The 21,858-nt window shown below is 42.9% G+C and overlaps 1 long non-coding RNA gene across 6 annotated transcripts in view; it reads left to right on the top strand.

Moving 5' to 3' along the window:
• The first annotated feature begins 15,330 nt into the window (after positions 1–15,330).
• Positions 15,331–21,858, top strand: part of LOC123366256 — a 59,746-nt gene continuing 53,218 nt past the window's right edge. For 4 of the 6 annotated variants that reach the window (XR_006577990.1, XR_006577986.1, XR_006577991.1 and 1 more), the window contains exons 1-3: positions 15,331–15,419; positions 18,829–21,035; positions 21,272–21,831. This is a non-coding gene — a long non-coding RNA (uncharacterized LOC123366256). The remainder of the gene's footprint in view (positions 15,420–18,828; positions 21,036–21,271; positions 21,832–21,858) is intronic. The other 2 variants (XR_006577988.1, XR_006577989.1) reach the window with 2 other exon arrangements.

Consider the following 21,858-nt stretch of genomic DNA (forward strand, 5'->3'; position numbering starts at 1 on the left):
CTGTAGCACTGCATGGGATTCTTCCATCCTAAGTGCAGGACTCTGCACTTGTCCTTATTGAAACTCATCAGATTTCTTTTGGCCCAATCTTCTAATTTGTCTAGGTCCCTCTGTATCCTATCCGTACCCTCCAGCATATCTACCTCTCCCCCCAGCTTAGTGTCATCCACGAACTTGCTGAGGGTGCAATCCATCGCATCATCCAGATCATTAATAAAGATGTTGAACAAAACCAGCCCCAGGACAGACCCTTGGGGCACTCCGCTAGATACCATCTGCCAATTAGACATCGAGCCGTTGATCACAACCCATTGAGCCTGACGATCTAGCCAGCTTTCTATCCACCATATCCATTCATCCAATCCATACTACTTTAACTTACTGGCAAGAATACTGTGGGAGACCGTATCAAAAGCTTTGCTAAAGTCAAGATATATCATGTCCACCGCTTTCTCCATATCCACAGAACCAGTTATCAATCAGGTTGGTCAGGCATGACTTGCCCTTGGTGAATCCATGTTGACTGTTCCTGATCACCTTCCTCTCCTCCAAGTGCTTCAAAATGGATTCCTTGAGGACCTGATCCATGATTTTTCCAGGGACTGAGGTGAGGCTGACCAGTCTGTAGGTCCACGGATTCTCCTTTTTCCCTTTTTAAAAGATGGGCACTATATTTGCCTTTTTCCAATTGTCCAGGAACTCCCCTGATCACCATGAGTTTTCAAAGATAATGGCCAATGGCTCTGCAGTCACATCAGCCAACTCCCTCAGCACCCTTGGATGCATTAGATTCGGATCCATGGGCTTATGCTTGTCCATCTTTTCTAAATAGTCCTTAACCTGTTCTTTCATCACTGAGGGCTACTCACCTCTTCCCCATACTGTGCTGCCCAGTGCAGCAGTCTGGGAGTTGACCTTGTCTGTGAAGACCGAGGCAAAAAAAGCATTGAATATTCCAGCTTTTTCCACATCATCTGTCACTAGGTTGCCTCCCCCATTCAGTAAGGGTCCTGCACTTTCCCTGATCATCTTCTTGTTGCTACCATACCTGTGGAAACCCTTCATGTTAGTTACCTTTCACATCCCTTGCTAGCTGCACCTCCAATTGTGCCTTGGCCTTCCTGATTACACCATTGCATGCACCCTGGTAGGACAGGACAGCTAACAGAGCTTAGATGAAGCATATAACAGCTGGAGCTAAAGCATTCATAGTGGTGGTGTAGCACATAGACTGCCACAGACTTGTGACAAAATTTTATGACTCCTGCAAGGGACACTTTCCCCCTAAACTTCCCCACCATAACTGGAAGGATTAAGAAGGATATGGGCCTGGTTTTCAGAACGGCTGTCCAGGTACATCTCAACTGAAGCAACGGGAGCTGCTGTGCCCAGCACCTCTTAAAATCAGGCACAAACGTACCCCAAGTAAAGTAAAGCTTCCTGGAATCTGTGAAGAGCAGAGAAAACGATGACATTCATTCAGGACGTTGGTGTGCAGAAATAAATAGCCTGTGTAGTGCTTAGATACTACATTGATGGGTTCTGTGGAAAATTCTAGTATAGACAGGTTGGAAAGTTTCAGAACTTGACATCTTTTTAGACCATGAGCCCAATTGAATGTAGAAGCCCAGGTTTTGTCCTTGGTCAGAAATAGTTATTTTCATCTTTGGAAAGTTCAAAAGTTGCCCTCTTTTCTTCCAGATGCACACTCTGCCACAGTGATCCTCTCCTTTGGCATCTTAGGCTGGGCTGCTGTGATGTGCTTTAGTCCTCCTTACCCTTGAGAACTATTCATAGGTTGCAACTGAGGCAGAAAATAAAATCACAGCTGTTCAAAGAGACTTGCTCTGAGACCTGGTGATGCTAATGCTCCTTGATCAGCATGGGATGCCTACAGTCTAGACAGTTAAAGCTTTAACTAATATAGACCAGTGCATCTGAGGGCCTTTCTGTTGATCCACTACGGACAACTGAGGCTGTTGGTGTTGGTACTATTTATCATCCCTTGTTATAATCCAAACTTGGATCCATATCCAGATTTCACAGTGGCCACTGTCTTTTCTAATGGGCTCCATGAAATTGGAGAACCAGTGGGACCGAGGTCTGACAGCCACTGACATTTGGAGAGTTCGAAATCAGGTTCTGGATTTTGTGTCCAGGGCGTCTCTAATTATAATGAATATTACTGCAGTATGCTGAGTGTAACAATATATTTTTGTTTATTTAGTTATTTAAGAGTTGAGCCTGAACTGGAACACTGAATCTGAGCCCTTCTTCCTCTATATCCCAACCTATAGGCAAGTTTGGTTCTGGATTCAGATTTGGATCCTGAAGCTTCAAGGTGAGGACTTGACTTTTTGACTGGCTGAACCAGAACAACTGAACCTGAGAAAAGTTTGAATTCAGAGCTGATTTCAGAAATGACCCTCACAACACAGATTAATCTCTAATTACTTTATAAAGTGCTACATGGCATATAGCCTCTGAGTACCTTGTACTGTAAGATATTGATAGTCAATACTGCAAGCACACACAGTACTTCTGAGGCCAAATTCACTAAAGATTTGCAGGGTTTCAAGGGCTGGAGTGATGTTTACGGGTATGTCTACACTCCAGTCAGAGAGATGACTGCTGCAGATATAGGCATGTAGACACAAGTTAGCCACTTGAGTACATACCCAGGGATGCACGTGGGCTTATACCAATTATGCAGATGCCTGTGCTGTCGCAACTTCACTATTATAGTTATTTCAGCCTAGCTAGATCAAAGTTAGCTCATTTATGTCTATACATGCTTCAGTCACACCCTTTGTTGCAGTATAGACATACCCAGAGTGGGAAGAACTTTGGACAGATTCTCAGGGAGCTTCCCATAGGGATGAATGACTCCCTTGAAAAAATGCCCATCCCTATTTTAATAATAGAGATAGCATTTTTGGAGGAATTCATAAAAAAAAATTTGTTGCTTTTCATTTCTTAGAGTGTGAACAATTAGTTTAAACATCATCAGTACAGGATGCATTATTATGATTCTCATATTCCAGTCTTCTTCTGTATGTCAAATAACATCAGCTGTTTAGAAGCATTAGAGTGATATGGCCCGGATTATGCTTAGCCTTGTGCGGGGAAGTATGGTAGTAGGGAGTTAGACTTAAGGAGTCTTTACCCAGTCATACTCTCCTCAACCCAAGGAACAGCCATATTTGCAGTCCCTGTGCTCAGAGAGTGCTATATTACTCTGTCCTATTGCTGCCCGAGGCAGAAATCACCCCAAGGTACCCAGTCCTTCTCCATCTTCACACTAGTCCGTGGAGCTGGTAGACTACAGAGGGGGACAGGCATCCCCCAGAGTAGCAGAGAACTCTCCAAAGGAATGTTGCAGCTTGCAATATCTCTATCTTGTTGGCACAAGAACAAATGGATATAAACTGGCCATGACCAAATTCAGGCTGGATATTAGAAGAAGGTTTCTAACCAATACAAGGGTGGAGTTCTGGAAGAGTTTCCCATTCAGAGTTGTGAGGGCAAATAACTTAATTAGTTGTAAGGGAGAGCTGGACAATTTTAGGAGTGTGATTTTTATGATGGGGTTGCTTGTGATGGTAGGGGCCAGGGTTTAGCAGCCTTGGGGTTCACTTCTGCTTACAATGGGCCACCTGAAGGGGCCAGGAAGAGATTTCTCCTCCCCCACAGTGTATTTTGTTTGTTTTTAAGCTCCTTTCCCTGATGCATCAGGGATGGCCATGGTTAGCAATTAGATGTGGGGTGGGCCAAGGTTCTGATGTGGGACCAAGCACCCACCCTCCTCAAGTACTTGACTAGATGATTCTTGCTCACATGTTCAGGGTCTAACTGATATGTAGTCTCAGGAAGGAATTTCCCCCCCCCAGATCAGCTTGGCAGTGACCTTGGGGATTTTTCACCTCACTCTGCAGTGTGTGGATCCCTTGCTAGGATTATCTCAGTATATCGCAATCACTTCTCTGCCATTTTGGGGGCCTTAGACTGGTGTTCCTCAGTCCCTCCTATTCTCTGCTTGTGGCACTTCACCTGTGGGCGTAATACTTTGGTCTAATTTTGGTTGTTGGGTTAGTGTGTGGGTGCTGGGTGATGTTGGTGGCCTGCGATACACAGGAGGTTGGACTAGATGATCTGGTGGTCCCTGCTGGCCTTGTGTGATTCCTAGCACTGCAGTATCTGCACCCCTCCACATGGGTGAGCAGGGGCAGGGAAAGTGTTTCTTTATAAACAGTTCCTCCTGGAAGTTCCTGGGGGCAAGGGCATTGCCACACTGCTGCTAAAGCAGACATGAATTCAAATAATACATCCTTCCCCAGTATTAAAAACCGCTCCATGCAGTACGTTCACTTACAGCCTTAACCAGAACTTGGTGTCTTGATGGGAAGAAAGGATGGTCAAATGGTTAGTGCGCTAGCCTGGGAGCTGAGACATGGGTTCAATCTACTGCTGTGCCACAGACTTCCTGTGCGAGCTTGGACAAGTCACTTCATCTCTCGGTGCCTCAGTTCCACATCTGTAAAATGGGAATAAGAGCACTTCCCTAGCTCACAGGAGTGTTGTGAGAATACGCACATTAAAGGTTGTGAGGTGCTCAGATACTATGTTGATGGGGAGCTATATTACTATCCAAGATAGATCTATTGCTTTTATGTATTAGAAATAGAATGAACAGAAGAGTCTGGATACTTTCCCACTTGAACAGGCATCTGGTAGGAAGGGATTTTTACCTTTGCTAGCCTGCCACTATGCCAGAAGGCCTTACTATCTAGAGAGCTCTTTTCCCAAAAGGATTGTTTGAAGGAGCAACATTGCTCCATCAGACAATACTAGCTGGATGGCTTTGAGTCACAGTCCATGGAAGCAGTACTTAACTGAGACAGTGATTTTTGAAATGATGGATGCTCCAGCTGGCATCTGAGTATTAACAGGGCATGGTTAGGGCTTCTGTACTTTCCTAGATCAACCCATTTCTGAATACCATATCGCTGCTGCCATGCACAGAGCATCTTGCATCTCATTGAAACTGTCCCGCTAAATCAGTAAAATTATTTAAATACAGTATTTTATTAATTTATGGTATGAAATATTTTAGAGCAAATTCCTTTGATGTATGATATTCTAATCATACCCACAGGGCATTAGCAGGCACAAGGCACATCTGAGTGTCTCTAATTCCCTAATGGTGTGATTATATCGCATAATATTCACAACCCCCCGGAGCTTCTTTACTGGTATAAATAAATCAATTATTTAAGTCAAATGCTTTGATCATTAGAAGCTGCCAGTGAGTGCGAGAATGCCTGAGCTGTGCAATTCACAGGGAATGATTTTGCCTCACATAATGTTGAATGTCCAGTCTGAGCACTAGCAGCACTTCATTTAAATCTGCTTTATAAATAAGATTGGAAGTCAGTTTCTAATACTTCACCCTGGACAGCAAGGTAGAGAGAACCTTACATGGGTGGAATTATGAGATATTGCTGCCAACAGATCCTTTTATAGTTAACACTGCAGTCATAGGTTAATTATGGGCTACTGTTCTTATTAACTAATAGCTATTATACAAGAAACTGATGCAGGGATTTCTACGAATGCACCATGAACCTGATTCAAACATGCTATACCATATTAACTATTATTTGCACATATGGGTGGAAAGGAATTTTGAGTCGCTTGGGATATATGGCAAATTAGCATTTTATATCATATTAATGAAGTGCTAATTGCTCTTGGCAACCTTTTTTTGTGCAAATTGAATGGGTCCTATTTGCATTGTCATGGAACTGCTGTATTACCTTGCAGCACTTTCCTTAAGAAGAAGCAGCACAGAGTTCATCAAGGAAAAATATTACTAATTGTGAGATAATTAGTCATGAAAATAATATTGTTTAAAGTGGAGCAGCAATGCTGTAGTTTACATTGTATTAACCTTTTTAATTCATTTTTTATTAATAGCTTTTGCTTTTGGGCATTTTACAAATACAACCCTCTTTTCCAATAATTTTTTCTCCCAACCTGTTTACCGGGGTGTGTTTTTCCCCTTAACCTAACTCAAAACAAAATGTTGGGATGTCTTTACTATGCTGATGCAGGCCATTTACCTGTAAAGTGAATAGTAAGTCTGAAGGAGAAAAATAGATAAATATGTCTAAGATATTATATTTACAGGTTGTTTTGTGCCCATAGACCTAATTCAACAGCTATGGTGTCTAAAATAAATGTTATAAATTTTTGGAGACATTATAGCTAAAAAAATCCTTGTCTGAATTTTATCAAAGTTCTCAGGACAAGGAAACTCTACGTTGGAATGAGAAGTAGCATGTGAAATTTCAAGGGGATTAGTTTTTTGTGGGGACGGGGAGATTGGGAAAGAGCAGGCTGAAAATTGAAGGCTAGATTTGACATTAACTATGGGTTGTTTGCATTGGAAAGCAAACACTTATTTTTCTATCACCTAAGAGAGCCCTGTAGCAAACTGCATGGATCTGCACTAGAGTCTTCAAATGTATGCCACAATGTAAAAGACTCAAAGGCAGATCCATAAGTAGAAAATGGGTCAGCATGCCCTCTGGCACAGCCAAGTCATCCAGATTTAGGGTCTGGGCCTCATATTTTTTTCAGTGCAGTCTTAGATATGGACAGATTGCAAGTTACATCCCAGGGCAATATGACTTGCAATCTATGTTAAGAAACATGTTGTCTTAGGTTGGGAAATAGGTTGGGCAATATGTTGGGTGCATGTAGAAATGCATGTTCAAATGTCTGTTCCTTCATCTTGGCTAAGTGACCTTTGCGGTTCCTTCTAACCCTATGATTCTTTGTGTTCAGATATTTTTAAAGCAATTGATCTGATGGACAGGTTGATATTGATTGTATTTCTATATATATGAACACCTTTATCAAAGACTCTGCATTCTCTTCAGAAGAAATTGCATAAAGAAACTACTTGCGCAGATTCTTAGGAATATAGTCTCCTCAAGTGTGTATGCAGGGGAGGGAATCAGGACTTGTACCTCAAATACACATACTGAATACTGTGTCCAGCTGTGCAAACTATTGTAAGAATGAAACAATGAAGCAGCCAAGGACCTTCTGTTTTAGACCTAAATGTGCTAACAAATAAGTAAACAGGTGTATTGGTCAGGCCTAAAGACTAGATAGAGGCACCTGCAAATTGCTTTGTTCTGCCTTCTACATGCTCCAGGCTTATTTAATGTGGAAAATGTTGATTGTCTGGATCTGGGCCATATCCTGTCCACCAAGGTACCAAACCAGAAATACCTGATTTTGATGCTACTTGCATCTTTTTATCAAGTCTGAAACAAATGAGTCATGCAGGGACCTGGGCAAAACTAGCTTTGTGACATTAGCAGGTGCACCTGCTTTATCCCTTCATAAAACATCTACCTCACTACTACTATCAGTGTGAGGGGAAATCTTTTCTCTTCTTGCCAACATTTTTTTTAAGTGTAGCTTTCTTTCCTTGGAATTGTAACCTGGGCTTTCTTTCCTAGCCACACTAGTGGCTAGTTGTTTCTACTTAATCTAACAAGCCACCCATTGAGGTTACAAACTGCTCCATCATCAGTAAAATTTCTGTTCACATACAAAGTACAAGATCATGGATGGGCAGGATTACAGTGTAAAATGTGGGGGGCAGGGCCGAAGTACATAACAGGATTGGTTGTAACAGATGTGAAGCGCACACAGTACTATTTACTGTGAGTGTGAGTATAGTGAGGCTAGGGGAGGAGGCAGGGGAACGTGGTGAGGTGGGAACTTTGGAAGTGTAAGAGTTTTTGTGTTTCAAACAGAAGCTGAGGTTAGGTGATAGGAGATTGTAAACTGCCTGAGGCGATCGAGCAGCAAAGCTCTGGCAGAGGGATATGGGAAGAAAGGACCCCACCTTTCTCCATTACTGACAGATGGGATTGCATTGTTTACACTACTCTGATAGTCCAAACTGGCCCTGGAGAGGAGCTCAGCAGAAAGAGGAACCCTTCTGGTAAATGAGGAAGGCTTCCTTTTGCTTCTAAAGCCACTTCCTGTTACATGACTGACTGTCCTTTTTCTTTCTTTCTTTCTTTTTTTCTTTCTTTCCACTGCTTGCAGGCATGCCTGTAAGGCATAGGGGTTGCTAGTGGGATTTGGAGCTTTCTCAGCTCTAGGCTAAACATCTAGCCTAGTTTGGTAGTTACCAAAAACGGTTACCAAGTGACAGCTGTTCGGTGGCCTGTGAGAAATGAGTTTGGTCTCAGCGTAGTTCCCAGTGGAGAGTTGTCTATGTCAAAAAAATCCCCACCACAGAAGACACTAGCTGGCACAGTTAGCCATCTCAGCAGAAAGAACAAGGCTTTGGATGGGCTTGCAACCAGAACGTCTCTCTCTGCCCTGGAGGTGAGGATTGGGGCACATAGTTTTGGAGCAGCACAAGGAAGTTTTTGCTGCTGCTGCTGGTGGTGGTGCACCTATTCTATGGCTAAACTTCCTTCCAAGGGGGTGTGGGCCAGGCACTTTTCAAAAGTGCCAAATCAATGTGAATAATGTTAAAAGTTAATAGATAGAAGTCTGAAGCATAGCTTGTGTGAAATCAGGTAGAGGGACACCTCCCTAAGAGAACTTGCCTGCTTAAAATGTTGCTTTAAAAGAATCCATGTTTATTGATGTTAACTTGTCCTGGGTGGAGCAGGAAGAACTGGTTACTGAAATAGTTCCTAAAGGTTCAGCTAGTTGTAATGTCTGAGAGCAGAATAAAAGGAAACAATTTACATAAGATTTGCCATACTGGAAAAGACCAACAGTCCAGGCCTTCTAATCTTGCATGCTGTCTCTGACAGTGTCCTGTCGTGGATGAAATAGAGGAAGGTGTATAAACCTTGCAGTAAGGGCCACACTGACACTAATCTGAAAGATGGGGAAGCTGCCTTCAATCAGAATTCTTCCAGGGATTCCTAATTTAGAGTGGCCCCTCTGCCTTACCCCAGAATGCAGGCTGTGGCTTAACGCTATGTCCTGATTGAGACCTATTTGGGGCAAAGGGTATTGCATTCTGGATCTTGAATTATGTGGCTGGCTTTGTTCAAGTGTGTATAGTGAATACCTGTATGGCGCTCCTGGGCTACAATCAGAAATTAATCCTGCCTCAAGTTAGCAGCCCCCCAGACAACAGAAAAAGGTTCCATGTATGGTCCCAAGCAGTCAATGCATAAGGAAGCTTTGAAATTTGACTTGTGTGCATATGCCATCTTTCCTGGCATGACAGAGTGGAGAGTGCCCAAGAGACATCATACTCAGTATAGCTTGACATTTTTGAGAACTATGAAATTACTGACAAATATGATAAATTGAAATTTAGGAATGGAAACATAAAACCAATGCAGCCCACATCCCCAAGGGGTGACCAGGCTATTAACCTGAGATGAACTTGTTATGACCAAAGTGTACGCAAAGAGATGCACTTATGCAGGATCAAAGGAGTTTATTGAAGGCCAAGAAGTACATGAGATGAAATTGAAAATATTTAGATTGCTGATCTCAAAAGTCACTATTGTGTTAGGATATGAGTTAATTTCTCTAATTTCTAAGTACTGCATCAGAGGAAACATTCTCCCTGAGTGAAATTCACACCAGCACACAGGACCAGTACAAGGTCTATGCACTACTTAAATCCCAGGTAAGCCCTTAAAGCTTAAGTGGGACTTAAGTGATGCATAATACAGGAGTGAATTTCAACTCTCATACTAATGTAACATATGGTTCCATGGCTGTTATTGTAATGTAGGTTCTAAACACATCAACTGGAAAGTATAGTTGACAGGCTTCCTGACTTGTGGGTTCTCTTATACCACAGAACTGAAGCTCTGGGAGGCTGAGAGAGGCGCTGAGAAACTGACCCTATCAGACGATTTTTAAAGTTGAGTGTTTTATTCTCTGATTTATTTTCTGTGACTCACGTTTTGGCCTATCTTGGCAAGGCTGGGTACAGTCTGACACTGTAAGTTTTCCACCATTTGCTTTTTAAAAATTGATCTTCTGATAAACTTTGTTTTATTCAAGATAACTTTGATCTTAAACAGTTTTGGGGCAATTTATTAGTGGTCCATTCTTAAAGGCAAGCAGAAAAAAAAATCATCTGTCCTCTGGGCAAAGGGGAAAAAATGGTATATGATGGGGGAGAGGCGAGGTACTTGATCAAAGGCCCAGGGAAAAGATTTCCTGTTCCCAAGAGGTTTTACTTAGTGGATGGCTGGGTTCAGTAAGTGGCTTCTAATGGTAATGGGACTATGGGACTGAAGGTAACACTCCCCTTCCATGGAAGTGTGAATAGAAAAATAGGTTTAAGAATTAAACTAGTGAACAGTCTCCCGTCAGAGAAAAAGTCCTTCACTGATGTATAAAATAAAAAGTGAATTGGTTCTGCAGCTGAATCCATGTTCCTAGATCTGTTTTTAACAGAAAACACCCACCTTTCAATCACACTGTGACATCTGTAGCAAGTTTGCACACCTCTTGCTAAATATTTTCCTGTTTGTGGAAGAATGGTGAAATGGTTTCACAAGAACTCAGGCCATTTGTTTGACAGCTCTTCCCATATTTAATTGTCTGTCTTCACTGATAAGGAATGAGTACGTAACCTGGAGTGTAACCACCAGAGGGGAAAAACCGGAAGCTTAGTAGAATATCAGCTTGAACAGAAGTTCTTTTCAGAAGAACTTGCCTTTTGTTTTTTGGGGAACCCCGAACTTATCACCCTTCTGCCTTTCCTCTTGCTACCACACACACATTTTGAGGGGTGAACCCCTACAGATGTTCCCAAAGGCTCGTCTCCCCTTGTACTTATTGATGTTGCTTTTAAGAGGCCCTATCATAAACATTCTTAAATGACTACACAGTGGGTATTGTTCATAGAGTGTTTTCTAAAGATCTTCATATCAGTGAAGGAGGTTGCTTTCTTCCTGAGACTTTCATAGCATGGCTGGTGAGGAATAGGGCCCAGGTCCTGCATCACTGAAGGCCATTGCAGTTTTGCCATTGGTCAATGGGATCAGAATCATGCTTTTGGGGAGACAGAGTGTATATCTCCCCCAAAATATTAGTCTTGCTGCAGAGATTGCTGGTGGCTTGTGAGCAATGGCCCAGGTCCTCAAAGGAATTTAGGCGCCTAACTGCCATTGATTTTCCAGAGAGTGGATCTCAGTGGGCATTAGGGGCCTAAGTTCCTTTGGGTCAATATGCCGTGTCTCATTCAAAGACAGTCACATTGTGAAGGGATGTTTGAAACCATTTTGAAAACTTCAGTGTTTTTGAGATGTTTGTGGCATATGTCACCCTCTTTACAGTTTCCACATCATCAGAAATGCTCCCTCTTTCTTCGAAAGCTAGAACCAAGTGCAGAGCCTTTGCTCTACAAGCTGAGTACATGTTATCATTTCAGGGATAGTTTTACACTATAATTTTTCCACATTTCTTAATGGGGTGCATTGGAACACAGGTCTGGTCTGGAATGCCTCGGGGAGTTATACTTGCACAATCTTCTTTCGCCCTGCTTATTTTTTGCTCTGTGTGTAATCTGCCTTTCCCAACCATGTGACTGTAAATGTTGCATTTTTTAAATTTAGGGTTGATATCTCTGTGTTGAACTAAACCACAACAGTTAAAATCACTAACTGGTGGCAAGAGGAAGGCGATTTAGGCAATATTTTAGGCAGAACTTCACAAAACTTTCTGCAGCAAAAGTACCATGGAAGATTCCCTACCTGTCAATCCACGGGAGAAGCTAAAGGCACTTCTCCCACTGGAGAAAGGGAGTGTAAGTTAGCAGGTCTGGAAAATGACATATATGAAAGAACTGATGGGCTTATAACACCAGTAATGACATCAGTTGCTCTGGCCACCAGATCGATTCCCTCCTACTCTTGTGCATCTCCTGTAGCATCCTGTCTCACCCCCTAGGCCACTGTCTAACAATTAGGGCCTCCATTGGTTTGGCAAAATGTAGATATATTTGCCAACGAAGTCCCACGCTTACATTTTGCCAGCTGACAAGCAATAACCCAAGATAAACTGTTAAATTCAGAGGTGCATATAAATAGGGCTGATTCTTATTTATGCTAAGACTCTTTTACGCTACTCTGGCGATGTAAAAGCACCTTTAAACTGACCACAAGCTGCATTAATCTCTCCGCCCTTAATTTAACATACATCTTATTTACTTTTTGTAGGGTTTGCTATGGTACTCATTACTCTAGTATTTGAACGCTTCAGATACATTCATTTATCCAGACAACGTCCCCGTGAGGAAGGAAGTATTATCATCTCCATTTTATAGATGCGATACAATCGTAGAAATGTAGGTCTGGAAGGGACCTCAAGAAGTCAAGTCCAGCTCCCTGTGCTGAGGCAGGACCAAGTAAACCTAGACCATCCCTGACAGGTGTTACATCCAACCTGTTCTTAAAAGCTTACAATGACGGGGATTCCACAACCTCACTTGGAAGCCTATTCCAGAGCTTAACTGCCCTTATAAGGGAAAGTTTTTTTTCCTAATATCTAACCTACATACTCCTTCCCTTGCTGCAGATTAAGCCCATTACTACTTGTCCTACCTTCTGCTGACATGGAGAACAATTGATCACAGTCCTCTTTAAACAGCCCTTAACAAATTTGAAGACTCTTATCAATAAGGCTACGATTATGTCACAGAAGTCACAGAATCCAGGACTTCCATTGACCTCTGTGACATTTTCTGCCCTGGGGGTAGAGTTCCCAGCCAGCTCCACCCTTGCAGCTCCCAGCCTCCAACATGGGGGGAGACCCCGCAGCTGCCCAGCCGTGGTGGGGGGTGGTGGATGGGTGGGAGGACCCCGTGCAGCTGCCCGGCTGCAGCCATGGTCAGCGGCTGGGGGACCCTGGAGCAGCCCAGCCCTTGGGGTAGGGGGACCCCGGAGCTCCCACACACCGTATCGGTGGGAGACCCGGAGCCCCACCAGCAGTGGGTGCTGAACCCACTTACTCCTTTTGTCAGGGATATTTTTAATGAAAGTCAGGGACAGGTCACAAACTGCCATGAATTTTTGTTTATTTCCCGTGACCTTTGCCTGACTTTTACTAAAAATATCCGTGACAAAAATGTAGCCTTAGTTATCAGATCCCCCTTAGTCTTTTTTTTCTTCGTGTCTAAACATGGCCAATTTTTTAAACCTTTTCTCATAGCTGAGGTTTTGTAAACCTTTTACCATCTGAAACTGAGGCAAAAAGAATGTGTGTAACTCGCCTAGCATCACTCAGGAAGCCTATGGTAGAACAGAACTCAGATATTTCAAGGCCTGGTTTAGTGCCTTCCCCACAAGACCATCCTTTCTCACCAACTTACACTCAACCCTGGGTGAGTAGTTGAAAGTAGGTTTGAGGGGGCCTAATTGAGAATAAGGGATTCTGACTCATATCACCTTACACAACATCTCTGAAAGACTTGGTATTCCTGATTTCTATCCTATTCAAAATCCCCTGATCATCAGTTCCAAATGAACTTCCATGTTCGCTCTTTGTTTTTCCAAATAAAAGCATTGAAACAACTTCTGTGCCATGTTTACTAAGCACATGGTAGGTGGGGAGAGAATCCCAAAAGAGTCAGATCACAGATGTTAAAACCTGCACCTGCAATGGAAGCCTGGAAGCAGATGTGGGTGGGTCTGACTGACTGTGATTAAAGTTTTCCGAAGCAGGAGCCCAATTTTGCTGGGTAGGTTTCCTTTCTGAAAGTGTGGAGGGATCCCTCCTCCCAGAGTTCAGTCCAAAGCTTTTCCCTTCAATACGTTCATAATATGTAGGGGAGGGGGATAGTCTGTTTATATCTTAAGGTTTCACTGTTAACACAAGGGATTGCTTTTAGTTATATTTTTGTTTATGTTGTTGCCAGCCTGCCCCCGCCTTGAAAGAGTCAGAACGCGTTCTGTGGTATTTATTTCTAATGTAAACATCATAAGAGAGCTGACTAGTATGGTATTCTCAGTGGCAATACAGTATTTCTACTGGACAAAATGCAAGAATGTTTTATCTCATGGAATTTCCCACTCCAGAATGGAACTGTTTTTCACCCTGCTGAGGCTGCCTCAGCTCCAAATATGGATTTAGCGAGTAGTACCAAAAATACCCATCAGGACCAAAAAACACAGCTATTATGGCGGCTTCTCAAAACCTTAAAGAAACACGTTAAGATAAAAATCTATTTAAAAAATGCCCTTGCTTGTGTTACTAATAACACGTTAGAACAATTATAAAATGGAAGGGCTCTTGCACATCTAGTTTTGCTTTTCAGTGTTTTCTATTAGTTTGTATGTGCACTTCTCTCAGATTAGAAAACAAGACTAGACTTCTGTGTTTAGCTAGTTTCAGTTCCTGCAGCTCACACATTCAATGTAGACACACCTTTCACACCACTGACGGCAGCACGTAGGGTGCGGATAGCTACATGCCGCAATGAAAAGCTAGCTTTTTCCATGCTGTGGTGTATAGCTACATGTGGCAGTGAAAGGCTCTGGCAGGGGTGAGGCAACAGGGAAAGGCTCTGGAAGTAGGCATCTGATGGAGCCTTTCACACTGCCTCCCTGTGCCTCACTGACAGAGCCTTTCCAGGGAAGCAGTGGGATGCTGCTTTCCTAAAATTAGCAGTATAGATGGGAGAGGCACTGCTTGGGTGTGTAGAGAGCCATGCAGGGTACTTACATCAGAACCTGAGGATATCTTTACGCACCTAAGCAGTGCCTCACCATCTATGCTGCTATTTATACCCATGCTAGGGGGGGCGTGCAGTGTATGTACTCTAAGCACCGCCACAAGGAGTGTGACAGGTAGACATACCGTAATATGACACAGCTGTTGTCTCTGGTTTTCCGACATGGCAGGGTGTGGTGGGATCAAGCTGTGAAACCGTTTGTTTTGGTTTTGTGAGTACTGCTCCTAAGCATTATTCTTGTTTGAAGAGTTCAGCAACCATTTTGTTCCTAGTGTTTGTAGCCTGGCGGAATCTTTCACTCTGTTCTCTCTCTTCTTGCGACATTCTTCTTTTTTCTTCTTGCTGTGTTGATCTCTTAATGTAAAATACGGTATGGTCTGAATAAAAGCATCTATTTGCTCTTTGTTTACTGTTGAAATCCCCAAGCCCTATTTTCACTGACGTTATTAATTATCAAATGCACTTGTATTCATAGTTAATTCTGAAAAAAAATTATGTATAAATCTTAACAAAACTTAGGTCTTTAGCTATATGTTATTTAAAGATCTAGCTTATATGCTTTATGATTGTTTTGCAGTGAGAGAGAGCTGTGAAGAGGTGATACGCAATGGTGCAATGTCAAATCCTAAGAGAGAAAAAATTCCCTACTCTACATAAGAACGAGGTAATTCTAATGACTGTCTCCCATGACAAAATAAACTACTGTGAACCTCAAAAGGGATGTTTCTGTCACCAGAACCCTGAGATAGAGTTATAGCCTTAATTTATTTATATGCATTTTGATAGCGCAGCCTCCATAAGAATCATAGGACTGGAAAGGACCTCAAGAAGTTTTCTAGTCCAGTCTCCTGCACTCAAGGCAAGACTAAGAATTATTCTAGACCATCCCAGACAGGTGTTAGTCTAACCTGCTCTTAAAAACTTCCAATGACAGAGATTCCACACCTTCCCTAGGCAATTTATTTCAGTGCATAATCACGCTGACAGTTAGGAAGTTTTTCTGGATATCCAACCTAAACATCTTTGCTGCAATTTAAGCCCATTGCTTCTTGTCCTATCCTCAATGGTTAACGAGAACAATTTTCTCCCTCCTCCTTGTAATAACCTTTTATGTACTTGAAAACTGTTACCATATCCCCCTCTCAGTCTTCTCTTCTGCAGACTAAACAAACCAAATTTTTTCAATTTTTCCTCATAGGTTATATTTTCTATAATTTTTGTTGCTCTCCTCTGGACTTTCAGGAAAGATGTGGACAAATTGGAGAAATATGGTGCCCAGAACTGGACACAATACTACAGTTGAAGCCTTATCAGCGTGGAGTAGAGCATGATAAGGTTAAAAGTAGTATCAGCACAATGGTCTTATTGCTATTTGGTGAGGCATTGGGAAATAGAAACTAAAAAAATCACTGTCCATGTTGCTGGATTATCTCTTCGAGCCATGTTTCTTTCCTCTTCTGTGAATATTTGAATGTACCGCCTTGCTGTCTGCAGGTTTCTGAGAATGGATTTTGAAACTGAGCTTTGTGTTTGGTCTAGGTGAATAATCGAGTGTGGGCAGGTTACCTATTAAACAATGTTGGACACCCTGGTTATCCATCCTGAGTGGCTTACCCACAGTCCAGAGTGGTAGGCAGACCTGTCAGGCTTCATACCCCGCCAGCCAATTATGGCCCAGCTTTGTAGCCGACTAACCTTTGGTTGCCCTGCTACTGGCAGGGTGGGACAAAAACCCCCTTCAGAAGGGAATTTTGAATGGTGCTGAGGCCCCTCTTGCCTTTGCTCTCCTTTCCAGGGTGGTTGCAGTTGGTTGTGTAACTTACTGAAACTTGTGTGATGTTTGCTGTATCTAATACTATATTATACACTTGATGGTGCAGCTGGGGCTATTCTAACTCTCTTTATGAGGTTAGAGTGCTGGTGGGGTTATAACCCAAGCCAGTGAGCTAGGGCTTTGGTAGGCTGTTTGGCTAAGTTGATCAAGGGCCTGGCCAGTGGGAACTTTGGTAAGGACAGCTTTACTTACCCCCAGTTGCAATATGCTGTTTTTTCCAATCCCTAGTGTCCTAGACAGACAAATATAATTGTTCAAGGGCATGCTCTTTGTGGAGAAGATATAATGTAGTTGGACAAATATATTTTAAATAAGTATCAGGGGGTAGTCTGGATCTGTAAAAGCAGCAAAGAGTCTTGTGGCACCTTATAGACTAACAGACGTTTTGGAGCATGAGCTTTCGTGGGTGAATACCCGACATGCATCCAACGAAGTGGGTATTCACCCACGAAAGCTCATGCTCCAAAATGTCTGTTAGTCTATAAGGTGCCACAAGACATTTTAAATAAGGGTTCAGTGTCACATGAGTGGAGGAAAGATTTTTCTGGTTAAAGTGCACCCATGCTTCCTGTGCCACTCATGATGCCCACAAGAACTGAGTTTATAGTGTAACTCATATAAACACAATAAGCACCCTCCAGCCCTAAATAACATAGGTGCTTGACCCCCCTCTGCCCCTGTCCCCGCCCCAACTTCACCCCTGCCCTGCCCCCTCCCGCCCCCATTCCAACCCCTTCCCCAAAGTCTCCACCTCAACTCTGCCCTCTCCATGCCCCTATTCGACTCCTTTCCCAAATCCCCACCTCCTCCCCTGAGCACGCCACATTCCTGCTCCTCCAGAGCTTGCTACAGCTATTTGGTGGCAGCAAGCGCTGGGAGGGAGGGAGGAGCGGAGACCCGGCGCGCCGGGAGGAGGTGGGGGGAGTGGGGCGGGGAGCTTGGCTGCCAGTGGGTGCAGAGCACCCACTAATTTTTCCCCGTGGGTGCCCCGGAGCACCCATGGAGTTGGCAACTATGCTAAATAACCAAGAAGCCTCAGACACATATTAAACTATCCCTACTTATGGTTCCCCAGAGCCTCCTATTTTCTATGTATCTGCCTTCTAGATTGTAAACGCTTGGGGACAGAGCTGAAATTGTGAGGGAGCGGACAAGGGACACATTTTCCTAAGCACAATGAGCAAAATGGGTGGTGGGCCAATATGGGTAAAGAGTTCAAAGCTATGAAGATGTCATGGTGTCTTGATTCAAGAGAGCTGTCATTCTCTAGAGAAATATTGCTTCATAACAAAAGTAACACAGTGAGGGGCTGGGCTTGATCCTGCAGCACTAACTCAGGCAAAGTTCTCCTGGATGTCAAAGGGAGTTTTGCTTCAGTAACAACTTCAAGATCAGGAAGAATACTTACAGGGATGGAAGGAGCATGGGGAAAGTAAAGGTCTACATTGTATTTCCACAAGCAGTATTTCCACTTTTTGTTCTATTCAATTATTTGAAAGCTGGTGTTCCAGATCTGATTGTTATGGATAATGTGTTGATGGCATTACTCTTTTATATGTTCTGATGTGGAGTCAAGGCTGGCTCCAGACTTCAAAGCTTGTTTTAACATGTAATCTTGTTTCTATTTTAAAAAAGATCTGTGTAACCAATTTAATAGAGCAGGATATTCAGTGTCAGACTTCTCATTCTAAAGTCAGATGTGGAACACCAGTTATGCCTGTAGATGAAGTTTGAGAGACTCTTGTTGTGGTGGAAACATTGATAATAAATTGCACAGCAGCCTGATAATTATGGTTTGATTACTCCTTATTAAATACTTAATTGGATGCAGACTCCAAGAGAGAGGGATGCTTTTGTAGGGATGCTTTTGTAGAGGTGCTTCCTCTTGGCATTAATGTCAGTGGCACCACCCTGATGCCCATAGATGTGCTGAAGTGGGTAGTTCAGGAGGGGATAGAGTATCATACAGTAGATATCGATTCATGTGTATGGAAGCCCAACCAAGGATACCTGTGTCCAACTGGGGTATTCTTAGGTGCGCACATTTGCTTAAATATCAACGAAGACAAATGCCATTATGAATTGCTGCCTCAACCTGTTTCTCATTCCCAGATAGCAGTCATTAATTATCACTGAGTATGTCTCTGGAGTTCTTGCAAAACATTTATTGTAAATATGTTTTATGCTATTAATAATGACATCCACTCTAACTTGTGCTTATGTTTTGTCTTAACCATAGAGGGAAGCAATGTTAGGTTTCAGTCGGAAAGGATGACATCTAGAGCCGTTGGAACTGCATACTATTTGTATGATGATGTCGAACCGGTGAGTCTGGGACTAAACATCTCACTCATCAGCCAATTGATGGAGCACCCAGACCACACCAGGCATGTTGATGAAGTGGTAGAATGAGGTAAGTCAGTTATGCTCACCGTTCATCACTCATCAGAACAAATAGAAGCGGTCCTTTAAAGGGTGCAGAGGACAGCGGCTGTAAGTAATTGGTGGAAATCTCTGTTTGCTGACCCCACCAAGGTTTCTGCATCCTGGCACTTATTAGTACATCTTTTTACCATCTTGTTTTCATTGCAATGTGTTATGTTTGTATTGCATTTGTCTCATTACAGGTGGGCTCGCAACAATTTCAGGAAGGTAGACAAGAAATCCAGGTGTGCTATCCTAACTGGGTGTCAGTGAGGTGTGTTGGCATCAGATCCCTGTGTTAAAAAAGGGAATCCTTGCCGACAAGGACGGGGGAGATTTCTGTTTTGGCATTAATACCCTCATGCCATCTTGAAATTCTGGCAACAACAACTAGGAATCTATCTTGGCTGCCCATCTTCCCCCTCCTCAGGTATAGTGTAGCCCATAGGATTACTTTGCTAGCTATTATATCCTACTAATCTATCCAGCCGTATCAAATAATATGTTTCTCTTTCTGAATTAATCAGTTTTATTCTTATATTTTATCCATATTAATTCCTATGAATTTAGGATGTGTTGAGGCATATGATATGTGTTTCCTAATAATTATACATAGAATAAATTTTGCTGAAATGCAAGAAGCCTACCAGCCGGTAAGATCCGCTAAATAGCTAAAAGTATAATCAGTTAAGAGTAAGTCAGCATAAAAGCTGGTAACCTTTGGCACTGATAGGAATGGTCCCTGAACTTTGGGGAACCAAAGGGAGGAACTACACACAACACTGAACAGGTTTATCTGGCGTCTGCAACCGGTTGATAACCTCAGGGTATACCACAAACCTGGAAGTCGCCAAGAGAGCCTAGGTTGGCAGTTTTTGGAGTGAGATAATCCTTATTAATATATAGAGAGTAAGTGTCATAATCCACTAACCTATAGGATAAGGGTACCCATACATTTTTTAGGGTATGGAAATAAGATTTGGGTATAGTAGGTTGGGCCTGAATTACACAGTGTCAAGATCCTATAAAATACCTTGCAAAGAAGAGAGCTTTATCTCTTTCTTTTCTTTGTTCCATATTCTATAGACTATCTTTTTATCTACCTATCATTCTATCTTCTATCATGCTATCAGCTCAGCTTGTGCAGTATAGGATAACTACTCAACATTCCTAACTATTGGGGAAGCCAGCACCATCGTGTTATCAGGCGTCCAAGGAGTAAGGCTGGTCCTTCATCTCCTATTATCGGGTCCTCAAGGAAGGGTGTGAGTATGTTAAGTTAAGGTACTTATAATAGGAAGGTTACACTAGGAGTTTTGGAATTCTTTTACTGTTTTGCAGTTAAGTTTCATAGCATTTATTATTCTTTTGTTAATCTCAATAAAGTTTTTTATCACTTTGGTATTGTCCTCAGTGTAAGTGTTTTTGTCAAGTACCCTGAGAGTCCTCACCCGATATCGAACTCTCTGAGTTCTTGTACCCTGTAGTCTGAATTGGACAAGAACCTATAAATCTTCTGGTTGGATGCAATCAGTGGCGAGCCATAACAACTAACCCATAACATTCAGGTCAACATAGTTGTCCGTCCCTCCCCAGCCCCCTTTCTACTGAAAAGGCAGGGAACCAAGTAATCATCTGGCATGTAATCTGCTCGGTAACAGCAGGGCATATAAGGGCTAGCACATCAGAAGGACGGAGCTGCCTATCCGAGTGGCAGAGTGCTGGACCACAGCAGTGTGTTCTACTCAGGAGTTTAGGCCAGAGCACCGTGCCTTGGGGTCTTGGGAGGGTTTAACACAATTGCATGCAAGGGTGAGCTTCTAGCTCCCATCCTCTCACCTGGATCTTACTTGCACCCATGATGCTGCAGGGAAGGAGAAAGAAGAATTACCAGCATCAAGCAGAGTTATCACCTACCTGTTGCCTGAGGTCCACTCCTCACTCTGCTGAGTTACCTGGTCGGGTCCGGATCCATTCTGCATCGTGAGGTTGTGAGGTTCCAGATGCAAGCTGCAAGAAATGGTAGAGACCTTTTAAGTCCTCTGTACCCTTTACCTGGGACCCATCTTGGGACGGGAGTAAACCCTTTTTGGTCACAGTCAGTATAGTTATAATGTCACCTTTACCTATTTACCTTGCTTACCTGTGTTGGGAGTCCTTTATAGCATACCCCATTTACTTACCTTGTTTGACTGTTGTTGGTCTAATAAACATACTTGCGTTTTACTCCTACGCTCCCTTGTTGGTTTTTATTTCAGGCAATCTTAAACCCCGATGATAGATGCAGGTAGGGAGAGAAATCTCTTGACTGGTCTCCAGCCATCCTAAAACCAGTCAACACTTTGACATTGCTGCCAAGGTAGGTCTCATCTGTTAAACAGGTTCACCATCAAGATCTTCATCTTTTGTAAATTGTCGATGTCCTCCCTTCGATGGTAAATCCCAGAGATCTTGGTGAATTTGTAGAGGGCTGAGGCCTCATGCAAAGGGGCCAGACTTTTTGTCTCTGTGCAGCTCTAGCCATGGCCAGTGAGGTTCTTCGCCACCAATGTAGTGTAACGTCGAATCCTGTGGGGAGTAAATGCTGAGAGAATCACTAGTAATTCCTTCATGAATTTCCTTGCAGGTTTGTCAGGGGATCATGCTGCACAGAACAGCTATTCCCACTCCAGGCTCTTTCACTCCAGTTTGCAATCCTGAAACCCCAAGTGTCCAAAGCACGTGGCATTCACATGGAGAAGCTTCTGCAGAGTTGAAGAATGCTGTTATGATGCACTGTAGAATCAACTCCCAGCAAATTTTTGGCACATTGCAGCAGGTGTATGCAACTTTCATGTCTTCCATA

Source organism: Mauremys mutica, chromosome 3, assembly GCF_020497125.1.
Source record: "Mauremys mutica isolate MM-2020 ecotype Southern chromosome 3, ASM2049712v1, whole genome shotgun sequence".
Classification (NCBI taxonomy): Eukaryota; Metazoa; Chordata; order Testudines; family Geoemydidae; genus Mauremys; species Mauremys mutica.